Source organism: Triticum dicoccoides, chromosome 6A (genome assembly GCF_002162155.2).
Source record: "Triticum dicoccoides isolate Atlit2015 ecotype Zavitan chromosome 6A, WEW_v2.0, whole genome shotgun sequence".
NCBI classification, from domain to species: domain Eukaryota; kingdom Viridiplantae; phylum Streptophyta; class Magnoliopsida; order Poales; family Poaceae; genus Triticum; species Triticum dicoccoides.
Window position 1 is genome coordinate 105,432,055 of NC_041390.1, and position 8,579 is coordinate 105,440,633.

Sequence of the window (8,579 nt, forward strand, 5' to 3'; positions counted from 1 at the left end):
AGTAGTCATACATTTTGAAGAGGAACTTGGTGTATCCAAAATGAGCAAGGCAAAAACCCTTTGTTCAGCGGTGGTCGCACTTGGCAAAATCCATGAAGGCGTCCTTGGGCGTTCCTGGCTGTCGCGTCTTGGCAAAATGAAGGGGACATTGGCGTCCATGCAACCAGCAGCGGAGGTGCACGAAACCAGCGGCAGAGGACAAGCTGCAGCCGTGGTTCTCAATCGGCAATGACGGCAGGGGAGGACGCCTATGAATTGCGGGTGAAGCTTGGGCGTGGAAGGAGGGAGGCGAGGCAGAGCAGCAGCGCGAGGTGCAGCTAAGTCATGGGGCGCGGGACTTGGACGCTGGCTGCAGAGAAGCTCGGGGTAGGGGAAGCAGTCACCATGGGGACCGGGAGGAGCTCTACTCCCCTCTGGCGTTGCAGGCTGCTGGTGGAGGAGACACGCTTAGGAGTTCCTCTCCCTGGAGCGAGATGGGGCGCGAGCGCCATGGCCCGAGAGAGAGGCTGCAGGGAAGAGGAGAGCATCTCCGGCGCTCGGGGTCGAACTCACACGCGAGGGGAGAGGGTGAGGGCTCCTCAAGCAGGGGGAGATGGGGATGGCGCGGTCCTGGGAATCGAGAGGGAGATCGACGAGAGGGAAAGAACTGGATCGAGCATGGGAGGATGAGAGGGAGAGGAGTGGGATCGAGGGAGATGAGGGAGTCGGGCTCCCTGGCGGCGCGAGAGAGAGATCGAGGAGAGCGAGGGAGAGGACAAGGTGAGGTTGGTCGGGCCTAGGGTTAGAGAAGCTGGTGGGGCGGCTGGGCCTTGGGCCACTGGTGCGGGTAGCCTAGGTGCAGATGGGCCGCGGGGATAGTAAGCGAGCTGGGCAGGTTGCAGCTGGGCTGGGAGGCCCATCCGGCTCTTCTCTCTCTCCCATCTCCTTCTCTTTACAAAAAAACAAAGAAGTAAGAGAAGGGAAAAGAGAGAAGAGAAGGTTAGAGGAAGAATTTGGGCACGGGGATAATTTTCACGGACTCAGAAAAATGTGCACGGTCCGGGAAAATAGAAAAAGGTCAAGTTTGAAAGATTAAATTTAAATTCATTTGAATTTAATTCAAAAGGTTTGAACTAGGGCAGGTTTTTCGAAGTGCCCAAAAATGTTGAGAATTTAGGTGGAGCTCCGGAAAATGAAGAAAAGATACATGACAAAGTTAGAGACCAAGAGTTGAGAAGGAAAAAGGCATGAGGATTATTTTTGCACGTGTGTTATGGTGAATATCAAATTAAAGAAATACTGAATATAGCTCCCTACTATCGGGAGGATAGGTTATAAAGAGAAACCACCATGTGAGTTCCCTCGATTTAAATGGACCGAAGATCCATGCAATTTATTTAGTGAGTTGAGGTGCAAAGATTTATGAGATGATGGCATGATGACATGATGCAATGCACATGATGCAAAGATGAATGCAACAGACGAAACAAATCACACAACGAATCTCGGAAACCCTGGAAGACATCTGAAGCTCCGGTCTTGGGGCGTTACAACACTCCACCACTACGAGAGGATCTCGTCCCGAGATCTAGAATGGCACCGGAGGGACAACGGAAGAGAAAGAGAAGAGGTAAAACTAAGTTGCTCCTTTGACAAACGAGTGAAACCAAAGAACCTTGAAAAGGTTGGATAAATTAAAAGAAAAAATACAATGAAGAAGAACAAAGTTGAAAGCACTCCGGTAGGGAAGAGGAACACGGAAGAACAAATTCGGGCAGCACTCCGATTGAAAAGAGATGCAAGGCTTGATAAGGCAAAAAGAACTTGAACAAAGGGGCACAATACTCCGGTTAAACAAGATAGGGAAGGAATAAGAGTGATATAATTTGGACAGCACTCCACCTGTAAATGGAAGGAATTGAACTTGACAAGATGAGAGGATACTTGAAAAGAGGACACAACACTCCGGTTAAAAGGATAGGCATGAAAAGAACATGATCTTTGACAAAACGAGATGATGGGTTGAAAAGATGAACATCACAATGCCTCCGGAACAAAAGTGAGAATGGAATGGAGTGAACGAAGGGAAACAAGGTCTTGAGAGAGCATGCTCACAACAAAAGCTAGAACGGAGTTGTTGGAAAACGAACAACGAAAAGAACAACATTGTAGTGGACTTATAGAAGACATCTCAAAGCTATGAGGTGAAATTCTGCCACTAACGAAAAGTAATAAATTGGATTGATATCAACAAGGAGAAGAGAAACTTATTTCACAAGGAGGATAAATGAAGAACTTGGGTCATTTATAATCACCATAATAGCAACAATCCTTAGGGAAGGCTTTAGGTGAAATATAACCCAAGATAACTCCAATGACAGGATTGATGGATTTAAAGTATCTCATTCTTAACAACATGTGAATCATGGAACATGAACTCAAATTATCAAGAATGACGTAATACCACCTCCAATGGTACGGAAGAAAAAATGCACTCCGGATTACAAGAAGAAGAATGCTTGAGCTCCTCTGAAAAGAATCTTGATGAACCCTTCGAGAATGAGTTAAATCCTTGAAGAACCATCATGTAGAACCTCCATGAAGAACTCTGTTAAACAAAAGAATGATCAAACGGAAAGAAAGGGTAGTTGAAAACACAAGGTGGAACCTTGTAAAGATTTAGATAGATATCCGTGATAACATAATTGCGAGAGCTTGGAACTCCGGGAAAGAAAGATGAGCACTTGAAACCTAGAATAAATATGATGAACCACTCCGGAAAACAGGAATTGAATAAACTCGATGAAACAAGAATAAGAATTACATTATGCATATCCTTCACCAATTAAAATTGATGAAAAGCAATGGGATTGGCATACTACTTATTCTCGTAGAAGGGATTAAGATAGATATAGCGTCAATTTTGAAAGGTCTTCCATGAACCACCGGTCGGATTGAAACAACGAATAAATTGATATGATGAACGAAGGGAGGCAAAATCTTGGAAGAACCACCGTAAGAATTAAAAATGAACGAAGAGAAGATAAAAAAACACCGGAAAAAGAATTATCAAATGAAAGAAGATGCTTAAGAGAATTTATATATGAGAGAACGAAGAGACCATGCACTGATTAGAGGATATTTGATCGATGCACTCGTAAGATTTAGAGAATTAGAGCTGAAAGCTGAGGATGAATAAACCTGAAATGATGGACTCCGGATAATCAAACTGAGAAGACTCTTGAACAGCTCCTGATAGGTGAAAAGAAATCTCACAACCGAAGAGAATTATGAGAGGATGGCAACAAGCTAGAGCCATGAATCTTCAAGAGAACGAACCAAGATTTAGAGGAAAACACTTCTTCGGTCTTCAAAATCTGAGAATGACGACGAGAAACACCAACATGAATTGTTGAGACACACCGGAATGAAGAATGGAAAAGTTGAGCCAATGATGAAAAGAATTTGAAAGATCTTGGAGAAATACATTTGACTGATGATAATTCATTCTTACGTCAAACTTTGACAAGAAATTTGAGGATATCTCCAGGAAAATAAGAAGAGTCAGGTAAGATCCTGGGAAAAGACCTGTGGGTTAGGGCCCACTGAAAAGAACACCGTTGAAAAGATTTAAAAGAGAGGTTGCACCGGTTGAATTAAATGACTTGAATGAGATACCAATCTCGAAAGAGCTTGAACGAATGCAGAGTGGAAACACGAATCTTCGAGATATCTTGAGCACTCCGGAATAACAAATAGCGAGAAGTAGAATGATAATGAGGTGCACCGGCATGAGAAAGCATTGAAACGAGGAAAAGGGTATGATCAACAAAGTTTGACTTGGTTTCACCGGAGAAGATAAAAGAACAAAGAATGATAAACTTGAAGCTCCGTTAGAATCTTTCTGAGAATCACCGGATAAGAGCATTAATGGAAAAGAATGGAGAGGCTTGCCATCAATAAAAGGATACTTGAATAAGAAATCTGAATCATTGAAGAAAAAGGGTGGGTGGGCGGGAAAAACAAAGGCAATTTGGAGACGGATGAAGCAAACACCGTTGAGAAGAAGTGATAATTGATCTTGCGGAAGTTGAAATGATCGGATCCACTTGAAGAGAAGCACACAAGTTGAAAAGGATTGACATGACAAACTCGATTATCCTGGAGGATTAGTATTCACATCGGAGTATGAGAACAACATTAGAGAAGGTATGGAATCAACATTTGACTTAGAAGCAACTCGAATACCACAACTCAAAACAAAACAAAGGATTGGCTTGCAGAATAAGCCGGAACAAACATATGATAGAGATTTCGTCCGAAGTTTTCGTGGTGGGTCCTACACGGGCTCGATCGTACAGCACCATCATGTACAAGGCAGTGCACATGACATACGAAGCATCCCCGAGTCAGCATAACCAAGGACTCTTTAAGACACAACGAGACTACTATAAAACCGATCGTGAATAGGCGGACCACTAGACGTCGAACCCCAATTTCATAACATACATCTGTCGAAAAGATATCCTAAGAGCTACTTGAATTCCCACCTATGAAACTCCCGAAACTTTCCCAGTTATGCAATCAGGTGTTGGGGATACAGGGGAAGCACAATATCTCACCCAAAACTAGCAAATCCTACATCCAGTTGTATCCATCCTTCAACACATAACCAAGAGACCTTCGGAAATCATCTACCTCAACCTTCGAAAAGCATCCGTTATACAAGTTATGGCAATACTCCCGAACTCCCGCCCCAGTACTGGGTGGCGTCGAGGTTATCTCACCAACGAACTGCATAAAAGAGATTTTCGATGTCGGCGTACTAAACTCAGGTATTCCAGAACTGCAACGATAAAATTATGACGACAACACCTCAGAGCTCAACTCCCCGGGACACTTCCACAAAACCCCTGACAGGAGGCACCAAGACAATGTTCTCATCATAAAACCATCGGAACGATTCCAAGATACCCGCGTGATCCTAAAAAAAATTAGTGAAATTTGAGAAGAGAAGAGTCAAAACTCTACGCCAGGATGCCTTACCAGAGCGATGAAGGGACTGAGGAGTAAAAAGAAGTCCTACTCTCCGATATATATAATCCTAAATGACTCAAAACATTTTTTTCTAGACTCAACAACGGCTGCTAAAAACGATCAAGCAGTGGGGGCTCCTAAGGTCGGGGAAGGCTCTGATTACCAACTTGTAACGCCCTCGATGCGGCTATATCTCCCACGTGTTGAAGCATGACTTAGAGGCATAACCGCATTGAAAGCAATGCCGCAAGTGAGATAATCTTCACACAACCCATGTAATACATAAGGGAAAAAGATACATAGTTGGCTTACAATCGCCACTTCACACAAAACATGAATAAAGCATTACATCATTCAAATACAATCAAGGTCCGACTACGGAACCAAAATAAAAGAAGAACCCCAAATGCGACAAAGGTCCCCGATCGACCCCAACCGGGCTTCACTACTGATCAACTAGAACGAAACAACACGAAGGACAAGATCTTCAACGAGCTCCTCCTGAGCTGGGTTGCGTCATCTGCACGGACTCCTCGGCACCTACAAGCTGGTTTTGGAAGTATCTGTGAGCCACGGGGACTCAGCAATCTCGCACCCTCGTGATCAAGACTATTTAAGCTTATGGGTAAGGTAAAGGTAAGAGGTGGAGCTGCAGCAAGCGACTAGCATAAAAGGTGGCTAACATACGCAAATGAGAGTGAGAAGAGAAGGCAAAGCACGGTCGATAAAAGTATGATCAAGAAGTGATCCTAAAACAACCTATGTCAAGCATAACTCCAACAACCGTGTTCACTTCCCGGACTCCGTCGGAAAGAGACCATCACGGTTACACACGCGGTTGATTCATTTTAATTAAGGTCAACTTCAGGTTTTCTACAACCGGACGTTAACAAATTCCCATCTGCCCATAACCGCGGGCACGGCTTTCAAAAGTTCAAATCCCTGCAGGGGAGTCCCAACTTAGCCCATGACAAGCTCTCATGGTCAACGAAGGATATACCCTCTCCCGAGACATTCCGATCAGACTCGGCATCTCGGTTCTACAAGACAACTTCGACAAGTTAAAACAAATCCAGCAACACCGCCCGAATGTGCCGACAAATCCCGATAGGAGCTGCACATATCTCGTTCTCAGGGCACACTCAGATTGTCTAAACTTCCGGTAGGCCAGCCTAGAGTTGCCCCTGGTGGCCACCGGCGGCTGACGAGGTGGACCAACACTCAGAGGAGCACTGGCCCGGGGGGGTTTAAATAAGATGACCCTTGGGCTCCAAAAACCCAAGGGAAAAAGAGGCTAGGTGGCAAATGGTAAAACCAAGGTTGGGCATTGCTGGAGGAGTTTTATTCAAGGCGAACTATCAAGGGGTTCCCATTATCACCCAACCACGTAAGGAACGCAAAATCCGGGAACATAACACCGATATGACGGAAACTAGGACGGCAAGAGTGGAACAAAACACTAGGGAAAAAGGCCGAGCCTTCCACCCTTTACCAAGTATATAGATGCATTAAGATAACAAGATAATATAGTGATATCCCAACAAGAAAAATAATGTTCCAACAGGGAACGATCTCCAATCTTCACCTGCAATTAGCAACGCTATAAGAGGGGCTGAGCAAAGCGGTAACATAGCCAATGAACAGTTTGCTAGGACATGGTGGGTTAGAGGTTTGACATGGCAATTTGGGAGGCATGATAAGCAAGTGGTAGGCATCGTAGCATAGGCATAGCAAAAGAGCGAGCATCTAGCAAAGCAAAGATAGAAGTGATTTCGAGGGTATGATCATCTTGCCTGCAAAGTTGTCAGAGTTGACTGGATCCTCGAAAGCAAACTCAACGGGCTCCTCGTTAGTGAACTCGTCTCCCGGCTCTACCCAAACAAGACAAACAAGCAGAAGGAACACAATCAACCATGTGCAAAACTCAAACAACATGATGCAAACATGGTATGCTATGCGGGATGCGATATGTGATGCATATGCAAGATTTGACAAGGAATGATTGAACCTGGCCTCAACATGGAAATCCAAGAGTGCCAGTAAAAAGGTGAGGTGATTTCGGTTGAAATCGATATAAAGATCACCGGAATCGGATGCACGGTTTGGAAATGGCAAGCAAAACAAATATGGCACCGGTCTGCGATAAACATCAAGTAGCCATCTAAATGCATCAAGATAATTATGCTACAACACTCAAACAAGACAACAAAATACATGGAAGGGATCCACTCATGATGCTTGGCAAAATATGAACACTGAGCTACGGCCAATTCATCCACTAACAGGTTCAAACAAGCATGACAAAAGTGCAATTGGTAAACAGGTTTCAGACTTAGTGAAATTAACACAAGCCTGGAATTTCAGATCAGGTAGCACACTTTGGAGCATGAAAACTCTATGCTACAGGAACTTAACATGGCAAAACAAGGCATGGCATGGAGCTACTCAAAGAGCTTAACAAAAGTCCCTTAGTGACCTTGAACCAAAAGGGATCAGAAAATACAATTGCAAGCATGTGAACATGGCAAAAACATAACCAGGTTACAGACTTAGTGAAAAACTGGAGCATGCAAATATCTTAATGAGTAGCCATGTTCACGAGCTCGATGCACTCACTACAAAGCATGGCATGACAAAATAAGTATACACCCATCAAGAATACATATTATATAAGCTAGACATGGCAAGAACAACAACATAGCATGCACGGATCAACAACAACATCCTCGGCAAAATCACTAACAAGTAGACAATCTGCCAGGAATTACGAAATAGCAAAAGTAGAGCTCGATTGACTCAAGCTAGGGTGCTCCACAATTGCAAACAAAGAAATGGATGGATAGAGCACCACAATATTAACAAATCATCCTTACTGATCATCCTCAAAAGAGGCACAAATCACTAGGAAACAACATGAACATATGACATATTGATAAAAACAGATCAAGGACTTGGAGAAATTCTAAGTCCCTGAAATCAGCATTAACGAATGCACCACTTTGCAAGCTTGTGCTAGTCACCACACATATCACAAAAATATATGGATAGCACCTCTGTAAAGATGGCAAAGCATATAACAAAACTCATGTAGATCTCCAGAGCATATCATGCACACATTAATCATGGCAAAAATGACAAATAGCTATTTGGTGCAGCAGATCTGACAATTAACTCAAATAGCTCTCTTCCAACAGCATTTCGGGCATCAAGATGAGCTCAAATGAAAATGACGCAATGAGATGAAATGATGTACTCTCTGAGACGAACATTTTGATATGCTATACGCCCAAAATGGAGCTACAAATGCGGAGATATAGCATGATGAAAAATGCAATATAATTAGGGTTTCGGGAGAAAGTCAACCGGGGAGATAAACTCAGATCTGGATCTGGCTGAGCGCGGAAAACGAGGTTTGCCGGAAATGTCGACGGGGCCGCCAGAGTTTGTCGGGGAAGGAGGCGGCGAGGCGCTCCCGGGCCGGATCTCGCCGGATCCGGCCGGCGGGGAGCTGGAGTGGCGGCGGGGAAGGCGCGGCGGAGGAGGCGCGGCCGGCCGGCAAGGAG